At 40.3% G+C, this 19,959-nt stretch overlaps 1 long non-coding RNA gene across 2 annotated transcripts; it reads left to right on the forward strand.

Moving 5' to 3' along the window:
• Window positions 1-19,566, forward strand: LOC146696618 (uncharacterized). 2 transcript variants are annotated; one of them, XR_014923316.1, is made up of 4 exons: window positions 1-65; window positions 494-724; window positions 2,579-2,743; window positions 18,597-19,566. It is a non-coding gene; the product is annotated as an uncharacterized LOC146696618 (long non-coding RNA). The 2 variants fall into 2 exon arrangements; XR_014923315.1 differs by lacking the exon at window positions 2,579-2,743.
• Window positions 19,567-19,959: the final 393 nt, after the last annotated feature.

Below are 19,959 nucleotides of genomic sequence, written 5' to 3' on the forward strand. Positions count from 1 at the left end.
ATAGCAACAGAAACTGTCACTTGTTAAGGGGTGAGGCGTACACGCCATCTAGTGATAGAGTCGAAGTAAGTAGTTGTTATGTCAGGTGTGACGTGTCATAACTTCTTGATGCTTATGATAGTTTATTCAGGCGCTAGGTTTGATTTTTAGTTATGTCAAAGCGCCTGGAATGCGTGAAAAAATAAAAATGAACGAAAGCTGTTGGACAGTACAGCTGCAGGGCAGCAGGGGGCAGTATTGCCCCTCAATTACTGTGTAGGCGGTAAAACAACAGCAACAGTTTTTTCCTTCCACTTTTCACATGTTTTGACATTCCACTCTCTCTATCTCGTTTTGGCTGCACTAACAGAGTCACACTCTCTAATCAACAATTAAAATGATCACTACCAAGTTCATCACATTAACACATAAAAACAGAATAAAGGTAAATTAACAAATATCTGTTCAAATTAGGAGAGAGCCAGTTGAGATTAAATGTGTTGGTCTTCCGCAGCAGCGTGAAGTCCTACTTGTGGCCCTTCTCAGCACTGCTGCTGTAATCTGCGGATCTCTGCATGCAGCCCCTTCAGCGTGTTGGCGTGGTCCTGCTGGAGGAAGAGCAGGTTTTTCTGTGCACTCTGCAACTGATTTTCCAGTGTTACATTTGCTGACGCCATGGTGGATTTTGTTCGGACACACAACTGGCCTCGCAACCTCCAGGCGGACATGACAGAAAGGAGACGAGGTAGAGACAAAATGATCACTACCCAGTTCATCACATTAACAAATAAAAACAGAATAAAGGTAAATTAACAAATATCTGTTCAAATTAGGAGAGAGCCATCAATATCAGATCTGATATAATGATTATCAAAGTCAAAGTCAGTGCTTCATGTAGCTTTGTCTGTCAGAAATTTTGTCAATGAATACAATGAAACAAACATAAAAAAGTATTGATAATTCTATAAAATATATTAAATAATAGTTAAATAATAATCTCTTTTTATCCTCAAAATTGAGATCATGTGCATTCCTGTTTCTGATCATCTCTCAGATGTTTGTAAAACTTGATAGTGGTAAATTCAGTTAATTAGACATGATTTGGAAAGGCACACACTTGTCTATCTATGGTCCCATAGTTGACAGCGCATGTCAGAGGGCAAACCAAGCCATGAAGTCCAAGCAGTTGTCTACAGACATCTGAGTGTATCAAGGCACAGATTTGGGGAATGATACAGAAAAGGCCCCAGTCAGCACAGCAGCCTCCATTATCTCTAAGTGGAAGAAGTTTCAAACCACTAGGACTCTTCCTAGAGCTTGGCTGCCCGGCCAATCTGAGTGATCAGGGTAGAAGGACCTTAGTCAGGGAGGTGAACAAGAACCCAGTGGTCATTTTGACATTATTCCAGCATCTGTGGAAAGAGGAAAATCTTCCAGAAGGACATCTAGTTCTGCAGCACTCCACCAATCAGGTCTGTGTGGTCGAGTAGCCAGACTGAAGCTCCTCCTCAGTTAAAGGCACATGACAGCCTGCCAGGAGTTTGCCAGAAGACACCCAAAACACTCTCAGACCATGGTCACCAAATTTGTCTGGTCTGATTAAACAAAGATTAAACTCTTTGGCCTGAGTGCCAATCATATTTGGAGGAAATTTGGAGGCAGCACTATCATCTGGCCAATGCAATCCCTACAGTGAAGCATGGTGGTGGCAGCATCATGCCATGATGTTTTTCAACAGCAGGAACTGAGAGTCTAGTCAGGGTTGAGGGAGAGATGAATGCAGGTTCAGCAAGACAACAACCCTACAAGCTGCTGCAGTGTGGGATTTTCATGAGCTATTTTTTTTATAATAATAATAATAATAATAATAATAATAATAATAATAATAATGGATTGCATTTATATAGCGCTTTTCGGGACCCCTCAAAGCGCTTTACAATACCACTATTCATTCACTCTCACATTCATACACTGGTGAAGGCAAGCTACAGTTGTAGCCACAGCTGCCCTGGGGCAGACTGACAGAGGCAAGGCTGCCATATCGTGCCATCGGCCCCTCTGGCCATCACCAGTAGGCGGTAGCTAACATTCTCTCGTCTCCCCAGCAGGCAGGCATGATTTGGGTTTATTTTCTTTCTTTGAAAGGTCTAACCCACTGTGCATTTATCTGTGCAGACTCCACCAAACCCCTTCTATTGTCTGAACTTTGAGTCAGTTCATGACACCCACTTTGACTGATGTTTCTACTCTCACTAGCCACTTTATTAGGTACAGTTGTTCGGCTGCTTGTTAACGCAAATGTCTAATCAGCCAATCACATGTCAGCAACTCTAAATATGCAGACATGGTTAGAATGTGGAAGAAAAATCATTTAAGTGACTTTGATTGTGGTATGGTTGCTGGTGCCAGAAGGCTGAGTGTTTCAGAAACTGCTGAACTACTGGGATTTTCACACTCAATTGTCTCTAGGGTTTGCAGAGAATGGTACAAAAAACAGAAAATATTCAGTAAGTGGCAAGTCTCCAGGGGAAAATGCCTTGTTTCCAGACTGGTCAGACTGCTTTAAACTGCAGTAACACAAATAACCACTCGTTTGCAGAAGAGCATCTCTGAATGCACAATCTGTTGAACCGTGAAGCATCAGCAGCAGAAGATCACACCTGGTGCTACTCCTTTCAGCTAAGAACAGGAAACGGAGAATACAGGCAGCAACTTGTTGAATCTATGGAAGCAGTGCTGAAGCTAAAAATCCAGCCCAGTCCTGGTAAGGTGTACCTAATAAAGTGGTCAACAAGTCTATATTATATTGGCAGAACTGGCAGAATTTCCATCAACCTAACTGCATTTCAATGGTATGATATGTATGTTTATTTACAGTGCTATACCGATAGAAAGTGTGGTTGGTTTGTCTGAAAGAACTAACTGTGGAAACTGTTGTACCAAGTGTGAAATAAATGAAATGAAATTTAATGTATTTTGTTTCATTCGTTAAAATATAATTTTCCAGAGGAATAAATGAACCTTGTCTAATCCCACGTGATATCAGCAAGTTTGACTTAACTTTGCCCAGGGTGTAGTGGGGAAACAGTAGCCTTTTCATTAGTGACCCCAAATATCATTTTAAATTATTTCTGGCTGGGTAAATTCCTCAGTGACACAGCTACTGAGTGAAATGATACAAAACAAAAGCAACAATTTTCATTCCCGACCTGAGAATGAGTCTCGCATGTACAAAAACAAAATATCGTGTGGTATAACTGAAATTATTGTCCAATCTCCAGGAATGTTATTTTTTCGGAAGTGGCCTTTAATATCTCCCTGGCTTTGGCGTGTTTGCGATAGGGATTAAATTTTTCTCATTTCTTTATTTTTAGTGAGTTTGGCACGCTTCCCAGCTTCCCACAGAAAGTAACCAATTTAAAAGAAGCAAAGTTATCCTCGCACCAGCAAAAATAATGTGAAAAATAATTCCCCAACAGAGACCCCTATACCTTCTATGTGATTTGTTTTACTTGCACATTGCCTGAGGCCTCCATACATCATAACTGGTAGTTAAAGAATCTCGTTGAGAGAAACTAACCAAATAAAACATGCAGGATTGACTCGGGACTCCTGCAATTCTAACCGCTGTTTTTCTTTTTGGCCTTTGCCTGCGGGGGATCCACTGACCAAGGCGTCTCTCCCACTTGAGGCGTCCACAGTGGCTTTTCCTTTAACAATCATCAGCTGCAATTTCATTTTTTATTGATCATCTGTTTTGTTTTTTAATGACAAAACCTAGGAAATGCATTCTTTCGAACACAGTAATATTTCCAAGTGATGGTGCACAGACAGTACTGGAAGGTACCCAGGCCCAAAATGGCATACTGATGGAAAAGCAATGAACTTCTTAGCACCAATCACACTTATGCTATTTTTTATACAGCGGACAAAGAAATGATACCATTCCTCATTCTTACACGTGTGTTGTTGGTAATGCCTCTGGATTATTAACAGATTGCGCCGCTTCTCATCAGAGAAATACAAATGAAACGTCAACCTGTCTCAAATGGCACTGTTTTACTGCCCCTGCTCTGACAAGCTGCCAACACCAACACTTCTCAGTTTGTAATAGTTTTACAGTTATTATATTGAGGTTGGCAAGGCAAAACGCAAAGCTCTGAAAACCTAATTTGATTTTCCAGGACCCTTTTTTTTCTTTTTCTTTCTTTTTTTTTTGCCTGCTTAAAAGAAGACAGTCATGAAAGTGTGATTTATGTAAATGCTTCCAAATGTGCCAACTGCACTTTTATAATGCTACATTTAACGCTTGAGATAACAGCATCTGAACGTAAAATGCAACCACGCTTATAGTCAAAAACTAGTCTGCATACAGATATATGTAGCCTTACAAAAGCAGTGGTGCAGGCCTTTTTATGGGGCAGATCCCTGTGTTTTACTCATCTATTCAGTCATTTAAAGATATTTGCACTGTTTTTTTTTTAATCACTCGGTCATAGTGGACCCAGAGGTTTTCCTGCTCATACAGAATGTACAGTGTGAAAGTGCTGGTAGCATCTGGACTTTATATGAGGCCATTTGAAAATAAAGTGGCAGAATATGTGAAATGAGCACTTAAAGTAAAGGTTATTTCAACAGCAATCAGCTTCTCTGACAAGTTTAACCGTCCAATTTGTTCATGACAAATTTACTAGCTGACAAAACACAGGTGAACACAGAGAGGAAATTACAGCCAGCATGTTACATAGGACCCTCATGGAAAGCCCTGCTATAGAATCATTACACAGCCACTGCCAAAATGTCACCGCATTCATTCTAGTAATGAGGCTGGACTTCATAAAACTATGTTTTCTATGCAACCTTTTTTTTTCCTTTTATAGTCCAGAGAGAGCAGCGTACTCAGTGCCATTTAAAGTGATACTTCAATTACCAATGGTTAATAGACCCTTACACCAGACTTTGAAGTGGCTGTAACTCACAGTGCCAACTTCAGCAGGAAAAACGTGGGCCATGCATGGTTTACTCCTCCCACTCACACACACACACTCACACACACACTAGTACGAGACAGTGTGATAAGATACAGATGTGACTAAAATGAACTAATGAGATTGCGAGGGCTCACTGGAAAAATCAGAGGGACGCAGTTATGGAAAATGCCCCCCGGGAGTTTTGATGTTTTTTTAACAGTTAAATTAATACACAATATAGGAGTATTTAAAGTTAAGGAAGTTTATTGTTTATAAAGCCACTTTATGGTCATATTTTGTAATGAATGATGTACTGTATTCCAAAGTTAGAATAAACTTCTTTTTTCTCAGACAGGTCACAGTTATGCAGTGATTCTCTGTGAAAACACAGAATCGGTAGCTTCTGAAGAGTCTGTGGTTTTGTAGATAAAATTTAGGCCCCAGAAACTTTCTGGTTTATAGTCATAGTTTGTTCGTAAAGCATTCATATTCGGGTAGACTTTGGCCGAGTGCAGATTAACAAACAGATGACGACAAAAGCATGAAGGGACTGCATTACCATGAGAAATCATCTAACGATGATGTAGTTCTTTTTTAGCCTTCATTTTATTCAGTGGTTTCAAACATCAGGCCCAGAAGTCAAAACTGATCCAACAAAGACTCCATTTGAGCCCACTGGACAGCTTTATGCTTGTATGAATGGGTGAATTACGCATGTTGTGTGAAGTGTTTTGAGTGCACAGGTAGAGTAGAAAAGTTTTACAAAAACCATTTACCATTACCATCTCTCGACAACCATTCATATCGACCATATAAATGTATGGATCCTATATGTTACACCTTTGTGATCGGAATCTAGAAATGGAAATCATGGCCTGAATATCCATTAGCTACAATGAAAGCTTCAGAATGCTGCACTGTGTTATAAAGTAAAAACAACAACAACAAAAATTAGAGTACTTAAATAAAGCTTTATCAAACATAGAATTTATTTGCTTTGTCACATATGAAGTAGCTATTTAGAAAAAATATAAGCAGTCTATAGGCTAACTTTTGTGGTGAGGTTATGTGCAAACCCTTTGTTTGTGGTGGGTACACACTGCTCAGATTATCGCAGTTTGAGTCAACAACCAAAAGAGAAGCAGAAGCACACATGTGTTTCCTGTATTCAGAGCATGTAAAAAAAAATCCCCCAAGCTCCTATTTCGACCACCTCAGTCATTCACTGTACCACCATAATCACTGCTCTGAGATAGAGCTCAGAGATTCTGTTTTTCCAGAGACATAGGAGACTGGCTGTAGGTTTTTCCTGTTTTCAATAGAAACTTTTTATCCTGGTCTTTAGTCACAATAAGGATGAGAATTGTGCTGACTTCTTCATTTCATGTGCCCACTTCTATTCATCCTCAAACCACTGCTGGGGTACGCCAAAGGAGCTCTTACAACACTGGACGTTTATATGCAAACATCCAAATCTTTACCAGGACTCAACTAAACACATCCCCAACACCTCAAAGAGTGATTTCACATGTTGGAAAGTGCATTTATTTGCTCCCTTGCTAAAATTTCTAGAGGTCCACTAAGGTCAGCTGGGGAAGAAAAGACTGTTCCTTTTCTTGGCACCCAAATTCAGGTGCGTATACGTGGTTTTGAAAACAACTTTCCTCAGACAGCTGACATAAAAGGAATGACTGCAAAACAAAAGCGTAATTAATGTGAAAAGACATATGCAGACCAGAACAAAGCGTTAAATCCATAAAAATGGATAAAATGGATTTCACTGGCCCATTGTCTCACCAATAAATATCCACTCCTTCTTCTAGTGACATATTTTAGCACCTACAAGGTCCGCTACTTTAACTGTTAATTCAACTCAAAATTAAGAGAAAGAAATGACAACTTAAGCCAAGCTCAGGCAACAGTTTTGTAATTTTGTTGACCGACTCTGTCTTTGTCATCCTCCACTTTTCCAACAATTTTCATGAAACGAAAATGTTTGTTTTTGCACACAAACAGCAGTGATCCCACAGAATACTGGGTGAATAATCCTCTTTTTAAACCTACATGTGCCATACATATCAGGAGCTTTAATTATATCAGTAAAATCACTCTCATGCTCCCTGAGTCTTGGTTTGAGTTTCTGTTTCTTTATTCTCTTCTGGTTCTTTGTGAAGGGAATTATGTTCAACTTTTGTTTGTATTTTTGTTCCATTTTTCTTTAAACTTAGTGTCATATTTTTCCTGGTGTTATCTATCATTACCTTTCCAATGCCCTGTTTGTATTTTCTCAGTTCCCTGGACACTTTATAAGTCAGCTTCAGAATAGACAATGGTGAAAACTTAGCAGCACCAACATAATGGCTAATTTGCAACCTTTGTTATACATTACAAAAATACAATCTAGGAAATGTCCATTCATCTTCTTCCACTTATCCAGTTTAGGGTCTTGGGAGGGGTGGAGGGCTACACCCCGGACAGGTCACCAGTCTGTCACAGGGTTAACACAGCGACACAACCATTCGCATGTTTGGAGGAAACTCACAAAGATAGAGGTAGAACATACATACTCCACACAGGAAGGCCCCAGACTGGATTATAAAACCCAGGACCTTCTTGCTGTGAGACACCAGTATCAACCACAACAGTGCCGCCAATAAGAAAACTTATCTAAGGCAATAATTAGGACATCCAGCTGCTGAATTTGTTTTCCTTTTAGATCAACACTAAACGATTTTAAACGTTTTCAAAATTTTATGTTACTCTGGTAATCTAAGGATCTTGGAAAGAAAAGCATCTGGACTCCACCTGGTTTGAAAGAGGAGTGAAAGAAGCCATTTATGTCCACTGTGAGCGACCATCTTTGAACAGAGGCGGTGGTTTACGACACCAACTGTCTGCCATCTATAATCCAGTTTTGAGATCCCTTCCCAGACGCCTAAACACCTACTCACATGCTGGGCCATCTGACCTCAGGAAATCACATGATAGGGTGGGGCCAGGTTTCACAATTAGCTCACTCGAAACCCTGGCTGATTTTGACCCACACCCATTTTCACACCTTGGCTCATGTGATTAGGTAGAGGATCATCAGGGGGTCCTTTGTCCCTCTTTGGGGGGAAACTCCCACTGGGTTTAGATCTGGGACTCTCCACCATTTGACCCTTAAAACTGAAGAAGCTTCTCGGATGAGAGGTGAAACGTCTTCAAGCAACTTAAGGAAGTCCAAGCTCCTTACGATGACCTGGATGACTGAGAACCTTCACAGACATGTTACTCTGGTAACCACTGCATAAAATAGCCTAGCGCTCAACTTTAACCAAATAAGGAACAGGTGCCTTGCTTGCTGCAGTGCACAGCTCATGCAATTGCTAGATGCTGTGGACTCGTTGCATAAAGGCTTGAAATGCAAAAAGACAGTTAGTCTAGCTCTACTCAAACATAACAAAATCCACCTAACCACACCTCTAATGTTAACTATTTACAAATATTGCTTGTCTAATCCAGTGAAGACCTCCATAAAAAAAAGGTTCGTTAGTTTAACAGGTTAGTCTGACTACCTCTCCTTGAGGTTTGTACTAAGCGAGGCAAAGCAGCTGCTAGTTGTAACATTATTAACCTGACATTCATGTGTGATAGTGAGCAAATGAGCACATTTGCCAAATTGTCAAACATTCCTTTAATCTCCACGGACCCGGATGTTGGCCAGAACCTGGCTGCTTGACGTGCTTACATCCTATAACCTCAAAATCTGCAGTAAAATAAGAAGAGCGTGATCAATTATATTCTGGGGAAGTAAAATGACTAAAATGGCAGTGATGTCTGTAAACCTTGCCCCAGCTTATGGTTTCTGCATGTGTTTCTTTACATTACAAAGCCTAGATATGTCAACTCCTCTTTCCAGAGTGTGGCGCTAAGCATGAGACACATGCTGAAAGATCAAATGCTGTAAATAAACACTGTCTGCTGTTTATACATCTCACATATGGATTTTAGTGCCTGTGTGATCTCAAAAGGCCTTGGGCTCTCTCCAGTCAAGCTGGGCTACTCATCCTTTAGTGCAGGACTCCAAATAAAACAGAGCTGCTTAGCCAAGCAAAACCCACTACAGAGCTATTTTCCACCATCTGTGTGGCCAGGCAAAATACGAGGAAACCATTTACCCAGGCCTTCTCAGATCAAGGAACGCTAGATCAGTCGGATTGACAAAAAGGCCCAATCAACGCACTGTCAAGGCCCTTCCTAAAGTTGTCCACTTCCTCTGTGGGGGTAAATGAAAAGCTTCGCCTATCCCTGTGCCTCTCCCAACAGGACAGCTGCTTCACCACGTCTGAGTAACCCTTCTGAACTAAGAATATTTGCTTTTGAACCAACGTCTTTTATTTCTTCCCACCATTTGAGTCAGACGCATTTCACCAATATTGACGACATCCTGAGTTCCCACGTTGGGTCAAGATGTTCCAGTCCACTTGCCAGATATTTCCCTTCATACTGGTCCTGCATTCACCTGCTGCCAACATCCCCACGAGTCTCCCAGAGTCCCTTTCTGCAGGCCTGTTTTTACATCCTTGCAACAAGGACATCTCTCCTCAGTGAGGCTGCAGTGGGTGTATTCTCAGGGACTCACAGAGGGACTAAACTTGACTATCCTCTTTCAAAGAGGGCTGAAGGAGACCACAGAACACCCTAGCCCAGCTGCTTGGATGGAAACTCAACAACAGCTGGCCTCTGTGAGACTAGTAAGCACAGGAAAGCCATGGATTACAGCCTCCACTGCCACCACCGTCTTTACGAACGTCGCTGTCATCCGTGGCTATCAGTCCACTTGAACTCAACAATGGAAAATTTCAAGGTCTAAGTCAATATAAACTGGGGGAAAAAATGTAATTTTGCATTGCATGTAAGTAAACTATCTACTGAACAGAGCTGCCCTGTATAATTCTGATTGTGCCTCCACTATTCTACAGAATTGCTTTTAATAAGCCACTCCAATCCAAGACTTTGCAGATGATTCCTCCAGTGCATAGTCTGCTGTTTAGTGGCAAAAGTGATTGAGTTTCATTTCAGGAAATTCTTTCCATTCTGTATTTTCATTCAGGCAGGGGCACAGCTCTGCCTTCAAACTCTGTGACTGCCCTGCTCCAGTGCCCCAGAGAGTGCAATGAAAAGAGTCTTTATGTGCCACTCACTCAGACTCATTACCATAAGTGACAACATGTCAGCAACGCTCAGGCAAACAAATGAATAGAGCATCTCTTTGGCTTCACAAATAAACGCCTTTAACGCCGTTTGAAAGCATTTAAATGAGTCTTTAAAAAATTGGCTGTGATTTTAAATCTGATGACGCAAGCAGCTGCTATACACGGACAATAATTTTAGAATTCCATTCGATTTTTCCTGGAGCAATATTCCTGATAAACACACCTTAACATAAATCAATCCGTTAACTGTTATGTTTTGTTTTTCTTGGAGGAAGAGCACTCTTAATGAATCAAATGCTTGGCAGCGTCTCCTGGCTTCGATAACAGCACCATCAGATGGCTCAGTGTTCTGACTTGCCTCTCTAAATACCAAAACATGAATATGCCAGGGTGACATTGCTGCAGATCTGTATTGGAAAGAAAAACTTCAGTAAGGTTGACTTAGCACATGGTGCAAGCACAACAGGATCTGTTATGTGGTGTGAAGCAACTGTGGACTAAACCGTACAAATCACTCCACAGAGGTGTGGAACTGTGACCATCTGTGACCAGAGGTCTACTGGTGTGGTGTGTGCTGAAGGAAATTACACTGACATGGGTGACACGCATGAAATAAACTGCACAATCGTGATGCAGGGAGAAATTGGAAGTGGGGGTTTGTGTAAACAAAACTGGAGGTTGCGCTGTCAACTCAGTGCCGGCTGAGCAGCTGGTAGGCCATCAAGGTGAAGTGAACAAGGCAGGAGCAACAACATGCTGCCAACCCAGCTCCTGCCCCAGGAGAGGCAATTACCAACAGAGCAAGGTTAGACCAAAAGTTTGGAGAACAAATTTTAAACATTTACTGTTTTTAATAATATATTTATTAACAATAAATTATTGTCAATATGAGTCTTAAGAGTATGGTGAAACTCTAAAGAGTTAACTTGAGTTTCTGTTGTTGGTCCAAATTCTGTAGGAAGAGAGTACAAATAGGTTTTTCCTGCCCACTGTCACCAAAGCACTTAATCACAGGGGGTCAAATGATTGGTGGGGTTTTCTCTGTTTTCTCTGTATTATTGTAGGGCCCTTACCTTACAATATAAAGAGCCTTGAGGCAGCTGTTGCTGTGATTTGGTGCTATATAAATAAAAGTGATCTGGTGTCAAGATCCTGTGGTTGCAAAACAAGCCCAAATCAATCCCTCTCCACCACCATGCTTGACAGCGGGTTTGAGATGTTTGTGCTGATATGCCGTGTTTGATTTTCTCTAAACATCTCCACTTTGCTCTCATCTGTCCGAACACAGTTCCAGAAGTCTTGATGTTTGTTCAGATGCAATTTTTTAAATCTAAGCTGTGCTGCCATGTTCCTTTCGGAGAGAAGAGACTTTCTCTGGGCAACGCTTCTGAACAAGCCACACTTGTTCAGTCTTTTTCTAGTTGTAATTGTCCTGAACGTTAACATGCTACCTGGGGCCTGTAGAGTCTGCTATGTGGCTGTTGGGTTCTTTGCTGTGTCTCTGAGCATAGCATGGTCTGACCTCAGGGTAAATTTGTTGTCTTTTTGTTTGTAGACTCTTCCAAGTTTATTCAAATTTGATTAATTTAAAATACTTTAAAGACTGAATAAAGAGAGTCGAGTGTGAGAGCGTTTTTCAGCTCAGAGATTAACTGACCGGCACAAAAGTATCATTTCACTTAAATTACTTTCTTTTTTGTTTCTGTGTCTATTAAAATTTGTGAACTTGAAAGGTGCTTCTGACTGATCCAGACTAAGCTATACTAGGACAAACTAAACAACAGCTGGTTACTTTAAGTCTTAAAAAGAAACCCGACGCATGTATTTCTCCAAATGCTGAACTTTTCATGCAAACATCTTAGCACTAAATATTTGCATGCAACATTTTTCAACTCAGAAATATTAGTTTCATCTGTCAAATGTCTGCAAGCTGCAGGTAAGACAAATGCATTGAGAAAACGGGAAGAATCGGATGATACTGAGAACCAAAGCGAGGCGGAGTGTTTGTGCACATTCCTGAAAGCCACAACTCCTGTTGGCAGGTTGTCCTCCTGTGCCGGTTAGCCCTCCCTGACCCACATGTTTATGTCTAGGGTTTCTCTCCTTCTCCCATAGTTTCCAAATATTTTCTGATGCCACTGAGGAATGCTCTGATGTTATTGAAGCTCAAACTCAATGAGCAGGATCCTTGTTTTTATTTCAGAGGACTCTTTATAAAGAGGCCGCACTTATCTTTTCTAAATCTAAGGACCAAAAGCTCGTGTGAAGAGGTTCTTTTTTTCTTTTAAACTGATGAAACACACACACCAGTGCAAGACTGTACAGTAGCACAGATGTCAATATGTGACATGGTTTATTTCTATAGCTCTCTGAGAAATATTTGCTTTTGGATTAACCTGAATGTCTTCTTTGTTGAGTTGAAGAATGCTTGCTAAAAATAAAACTGTGGTGTAATGGAGGTTTCTGAGGCCCAGTTGGTTCTCCAGCTAGTGGGCTCACAGTGGGTCTGCAAGACCTCTCTAATTCAGCCCACATATATTTCTGCATTTTTCATACATAAATAAACAGAAATCACGCAGTCTGGCAGCGGTGTGACAGGGGAGGTGTAAACTACACAACCACAATATAGGGGCTAGCCTCACAGAACTTTACCATGCCACTCAAGTTAGACTTGGTGGTAGCTGTATTTGCAGCCTGTAGAGGGTAATTACAGGTAAAGGAATATTTTCACATTGTGGAAAGAAAACACATGTGATTTGCCACTGAAATTTAGCAGATCTATACCACTCTTTTATCTGTGCATTAAGCCATAAACTGAAGCCACAGATGCATTTAGCTTGGCACAAAGCAGAGGCTGGAGTCATTCACACATGTGCAACTCACAAGTCATAACCTGACAGTTAGAGAGTCAAGCTGAGCTGCTGGAGCGCTTTCTCCTCCAATTTCCATACAACACAACTGAAATCTCAGTTATCCTTCCAGGTGTATGTATTTGATCTCAGATGATTTGTTCTGATCAAAATATCTTATTTTCATGCATTTCTGCAGTCCCGCCTTTTCAGGCAAGTAGTCATGTATTTGATAGGGCACAATCCTAATAACTCAAGAAATGGAGGAAAAGCTTCAAACATAATGCAATGTGATGTTCCCGTGTCGAAAAGGTAATAAATCAGGGTGCACTTTATTGCATTAAATTTTGCTTTGATATGAGCATGTACTGTTTTTGGTTTCTCAGTCTCAGTTATATATAGCCAGTGATAATAAGCACATTTTTAATAAATCAGTTAAACTTCATTAAAAGCAAATGTTCTTCAAGATTATTTGAAAAGTTTTGGAGGCTGTTCACATCTTTTGATATATACATGAACGTGCACATTATTGTGGCATCTAATGACGTGAATGATAAGTGATGGCTTACAGGTGCAGTACATAAATAGCCACAGCTATGCTTGCAGCAGTGGGAACAAGTTTTAATATGCAAACAGGGCAAATCAGGTAATTCTGTTCATGGCAAGTTGCCTCTGCTTAAGTCTGTTTGCTGTGTTTTTAAACAGGACAACATGCTGGTGACATCTGCCCGCTACTCTATCACATTATGTGTGTGCACACAACATACATAGCCGTACCACCCAATCCACTTTCTTCCACTTTTCCTTTTCAGAGTCGCCAGAGACTTTCACAGCTTTCGCAGGTTACACCCTGGACAGATTGCCAGTCTACTGCAGGGCTAACACAGAGAGACAGACAATCATTCTCACTCATAGCCAACTTAGAATCACCAATAACCATAACCCCGGGATCACCTGAGAGATCCCACGCAAGCAAAAAACATGTGCGCTGTACATGGTTGGTGGATTCAAACCTTGGTACTTCTTAATGTGAGGCAACAGCGCTAACCACTGCACCACCGTGCAGCCCATGCTGCTCCATAATGGGAATGTTAAGTCTTTTAAAAAAGACTTCGTTGAATCCACAGATTTGGGAATGTTCCCATTCCCCATTCAGTGGAATAGGTACATTACAACATTTGATCACGTCTGACTCATCCATTTGATTGAAGTTTACGGTCACTGAAAGTCATGATTTAACTAAATAAAAAGAATTATGAGCTTTTCATTCCAGATGTTTTTCTTTATGAGTAACAGCTGTAATATCTGAAAAATTCAGATGATCTATTCTCCATAATACATTCAATAATCTACTTAAAGTTTCAGTTTTCTCTCTGGATGTGTTACTGGATGTTATTTAAAAGACCCAGCAGATTTGCCTGCTTCAAACAAGCTTCTCCCTTTCCCACAGTAACTCTGTCTCCCCTAAACCAGCAGAGACGGAGAGGACACATCTGCTGCAGCTGTGCAGATACAAAGCTGCCTATTACGGCAGGTAAACTCGCTCATTACAGCACCGAAATTGAAGGGCTGTGGCTGCCAACTACAATATTTCAACACTGCACAGTAGTTTCATCACTTGTGATAAACAACATAAAAATGTTCCAAAGGGATAATATATTGAGATATATAAACTGTGCATTTGAGGTTGATTGTATGATTTGTGTTCGCAGCTGGCAGAGTATATTTAGACCTATATGCTTGGCAAATTGTACCAAAGGGTGTCTGCTCTGGAGTGTTTCAGGTGCACTTGGATATTTACCTTTCACCCTTAAGTCGTGGAGGAGAAAGCTTCCACCCAGAACAAGCTTCTTTAATCAGGAGCTGTTTGGTCAGGTGAACTAGCCCCGACTGAGATGTTTTCTGTGTAATCAGTGAACTACTAATAAAGAGCTGTAAGCCTTTGAAGGCTAGTACAAAACAGACGGTGCAAAGAAAATCATACCTATAATGTTTTGTATGTGCAGGAAAATTTGATCTCTCCAGCATTAGCAAGAAATATAAGTTACATTTGATTTATTTACAGCATTTATAGTTGCATCTCATTTATCCTTTGTTGATGCAACATAATGACCTGTATTTTTAAATTAAAGCTCCCTAATTAACCAGCAGTTTTAAGACTTTTAATTAACCTCTTTACGGGAGCTTTTCTTTACGACTTTCTCTTAGTGAGAAGAGATGTTGAGACCGGCTCACAGGTCCAAGCACTTAAAAAAATCCCACAGAATTAAAGAAATGTTTTATGAGAACAAGCAGATTCATAACAGGCAAGCAGTCAGGGAGTTTTTCCACTCGGGGCATGAGCAACGCAGGAAACTGCAATGAGCAACAAAACAGCTGTTAAAGTTTATGGGCTTGGAGCAATTTATTCATACTGTGCATTAAAAGAGCAAAACTTTGAAGAGGGTGTTTACTTGCGGTCATAGAGGACAGCCCATGCGGTAAGAAAAAGACAGACATGGGGGAGAAATAGCGGGGAACCCACCTTTTCATTTTTGAGATCACAAAGATTCAGACAGTGTGAGTAAACATGTAAAATCATTTACTTTTACTAAGGTAAAGGTTTTAAAATCCTAACAAACTAGTGCCAGTCAAGATGCTGGCATACAATGCTACACTTACCAGTGAGTGACTTAGTTTCCTTCCACGTTTTAAATACAGGTAAAAAAAAGAAAGAAAGAAAAAAAAGCCATAATTCTTTTGCCAAAAGAAAAATGAGGCCCAAATTGAGATTTTCTGAAATTAAAATTTGTACATGCCACACATCGGCTATTTACATCCACTCTTGTAACACCAGGGTTTCTGCGGATTGACCCCAGGTATGAATATGACCATTCCCCTGGTATGATACTTTCCAGACCAGCAGACTTGTCTGTGACACCCACTGGTCTGAACCATTTGTTATAGTTCCCTCAGCGGTCTGGAATTCATCAGGCACTGTCCTGGAGTGTCTATCATCTATACTTACTTGTGACATTTAATAAACAAGCATTAGTCTTGCACCACAAGCAAGCCAAAATGTTTGATTTATCCAGTGGCACAACTTCACATCTACAAAACAGACTGGTACAAATTTTTTGGATGGACATTCACAGTTTCCAGAATATGACTCTATAACTGCCTCGAGTACAATCATTTGTTCAGGAATTTAATTTCCACAATTCTTTTTGTATTTCTTTTAAATAAAACACATGCTGAACTAATGACATTAATATCACAGACTGTATAAAAAAGATGGACATAGATTTCAAAACAAAAACGATGCATAGGGACACTCTCGTTTTGAAGCCTCAAGTGGAGTTCTTTTACATTCTCGGTGGTTTAAAGGTGAATCCATAGACCATAGACCAAGTGTGTCACGGTCCTGGGTCGGATTGACCCAGCATTTTGAATTCCTTATGTTTTGGTTTATTTTTGAATGATGGATTGTTCTTTATGTTTCTCTGGTGCTTTGTTGATTTTTATTATGAATCTGTGTTTCAGTTATTCTGGTATGCTTCTGCATTATGATTAAGGTTCGGGTTGTATTTGGTTATTTTTGCCGGTTTAGTTCAGCGTCTTGTCTGTCTCACTCTGTCGAGTCCGTGTCCTAGTTAAGTGTGTCTTGTTTCCTGTTTTACTCTGAAGGTTCATGTTCCTGTCATATGTCAGTGTTTCTAGCTTTGTTCCCCCCGTCTCATTAGGTCTTATTCCTCCCAGCTGTGTTCCCCTTCTGTCTCTAATTCCTTGATGACTTCCTCAGTGTATTTAAGCCCAGTGTTTCTTCGTGTCAGTGTTGCATTGTACCCTCACTTCCTCTGTGTTCTGGTTGCCAGCCTGCCAACCTGTCTAGTTATTCTGTACTCCCAGTTTAGTTAGTGTTTTTCCTGTTCTGCTTCATCCCAGCAATAAAGCTGTTTATTTTGAGTTTCTTCTGCCTCCGTGAGTCCTGCATTTTGGGTCCTCTCTTCCTGCCTGCCTACACAGAGACATGACAAAGTGCTGTTTTTTTTTTCAAATGAATCAAATCAAAAGAACCAAAAGTCAACAAAACAACAAACATGGTCAGTCCTGTAAAGGTGAAACTTAGCAGACAGGGACAGACTGCAACAGCTGTGTGAGCATTTACTTACCAGTAAAGCAGCTACACACTTAACTTAAGCGTATATAATATTTTAACAGGTAAATTATATTAAAAATATTAACCTTGGTATAGCTGTCATGAATGGGGGATTAGCTATGGAGAGAAAAACAGTTTTTATGTGCTCTAAACAGTTGTCTTCCATCGGGGCAAGCACAGCAAATACTGCTTGCCCAGTGAAATCTAAAAATAGAAATCTAAAAATCAATTAATCCCAGAGTGAAACCTCTCTTTCCATCTCAACAGTATTCTGTGCCATTAGCATCTTTCACTGCGTCCTTTTAATTGCTGCTATCATGTGGCCACAGTTGGATATTGTCTGAGAAAGCAGGGTTAATTCTGCTTGCCTCCAGTTCCACTGAAATCTGCAGTGAAGGTTGATTTCATGGGCGCATCCATTTCCTTTTAACAATGGCTTGAGGACTGAGCAAAGTATACAAGCTTGTTTACTAGCACAAGCAAGTAAACAAGAACATTGTGCTACAAATTATTACCTTTATTTTTTATCATTTATATACAATTTGCCAGTAATCCATATGTGTGCTGAGGCATTCCCATAGTGTTTTATGGTGCCTTTAAAATGAACAATTAAGTAAAATTCCTCTAGGATTCATCATTGTTAGCTAATAGCAAATATTATAAAAGTAAATTATAATTGTTCAGTCAGGAAGCATGTGGATGTTACTGTTTAGCTCGAGGCAACTGCTGTGCTTAAGCACAGTCTCACAAAGAAGCAACACAAATATTTTCTTCAAAGCAAGTTATATCTTGTTGCTCTTTAGAAAGACGTCTTTCATCGTCATAATTATCCTGTTTTTTCTTTGTGTTTTCTTTTGATAAAAGTGAAATGACTGCATGCTTTTCTTAACCAGTTGATGAAGACTCCTGCTTTGAGTCTTTTATCCTAACCAGACATTTGACATAAAATAGCATCCTGCTCCTTATCTATCTATCTATCTATCTATCTATCTATCTATCTATCTATCTATCTATCTATCTATCTATCTATCTATCTATCTATCTATCTATCTATATATATATATATATATATATATATATATCTTTTCTGCATTCATTAGTTGCAGATTGCTGAATCACATACAGCTATAGTCTCTGAACTATAAAGAGCTATAGCTGAGAACATAAATGCAAATAAGGCAATAAAATATACTACCACTGCGGTCTTGGCTTTGATGCAGGCAAGATCCTTCTTCTGTCTGACAAACAGGGCGGTTACTGCAGACTTTACCAAGTTCGCCAGTGCAAAATTACAAACATAGAGGCTTTACTCATACAGCTTTCATATTTGGTATACTATTTTATAAGTTCATCATTTTGTGTAGCTAAACGTGTAGCCTTGTGCTTAAAAATGTCCTTAAAATGTGTCTTGAATTGAATGTGGACTCTCCTCTGCTTTCCCTCTCTCTGTATGTTTGTACAGGTGCACGCGTGATGTATGCGTTGCAGCCACTGTGTGACTGTGCACTGACCCACTTCCAGCATTTGGCACACTGGCACTACTGCCTCTGTCCTGAGTGGAGAGACGTTGAGGCCCAGCAACAAACAGCCCTCTGTCACTGGGAAGAAGTCGTACTTAGTTTTAATGGCCCTAAATTCTGCTCCTAAATTTATAATTACTCCAAGATTTCTGAAGTTACTGTTCTGCTGGTGTGCACATGTATAAATTTGCACACATGCACAGAAGCTATAAATCTGCACTGTAAGTGTCCTACAGAACTACCGTTGTTATAATTAACACCTGCAGCTCTGCTGATGACCCACCATCACTTTTACAAACCCTTTTACAGATTAAAAAAACCCAGCTAGAGTAAGGTTTGACAAATATAATCAGCATGGCAGCCATCAGCATGATGGGATCTGCGAGGTGAGTGGGGTGCATAGTCTGGCAGTAATGTTATTATAAAACTTGAACTCTGGGGTTGGGTAACATTAACTCCTGAGCCAATTAAAGCACATTAAATGCTGGAGACTCATCGGGCAAATGTACCCCTGTGTGTCCCATACTCTGGCTGTTATTCTTCAATGCTCCCCTGCAAAGTCTCTTTGCTGTTGGGGTTAACGGATATTAAGACATCTAAAAACGTTGAAGAGAAGAGAAGAGAAGAGAAGAGGAGAAGAGAAGAGAAGAGAAGAGAAGAGAAGAGAAGATGTGTTTTCAGCTGTGATGTTAATATGGGCTATGGTTAATATGGGTTTTGTATTAAATCCAAACAGGCCACTAGGTGTCTCCTGTCACTGCTGGCAAACACACTCAACCTCTGGCGCTACATAAATACATGGTGAGTTTCTAACAAAGGTACGCCCAGGGCTAGTTTTACATTTCCCTCAATTCACAGACCTTGAAAGTATTGTTTGCTTTTGTTAAAATATATTTGCCAACCTTTTTTCCATTTTCTGGAACTTTATCCATGTCTCGCTGTGCCTCAGTGAGACAATTTTAGGGTTCATGGGTAGGCTTTATGAGACTTACACCACAAATCCAGTCACACAGTGTCATTTCTGGAAGAACCAACAAGTCTGACATGGGTGATACTGGCAGACATGGCAAAGTGACAAGTAAAAACGCAATAAAATATACGTATGCAAATAGATCATCTAATTAGTTGGCCCACTGTATTGCTGTCTGAGTGAAGTGGAATCTGTTAGGAAGTCCAGCCCATCAGGCTGTCTTCACTGAAGCATCAGCCCACCTCAAAGCCTTGACTCTTTCATGCTGGGAGCAGTGTGTGAATCTGTCCCCCTGCCAGTTCCCTCTACAAGAACTCTACTGCATCTTAATGCTC

This window comes from Copadichromis virginalis, linkage group LG12, assembly GCF_057382275.1.
Source record: "Copadichromis virginalis isolate Kocher_CV1m ecotype Utaka linkage group LG12, C_Virginalis_male_GT1.1, whole genome shotgun sequence".
In the NCBI taxonomy this organism is placed as follows: Eukaryota; Metazoa; Chordata; class Actinopteri; order Cichliformes; family Cichlidae; genus Copadichromis; species Copadichromis virginalis.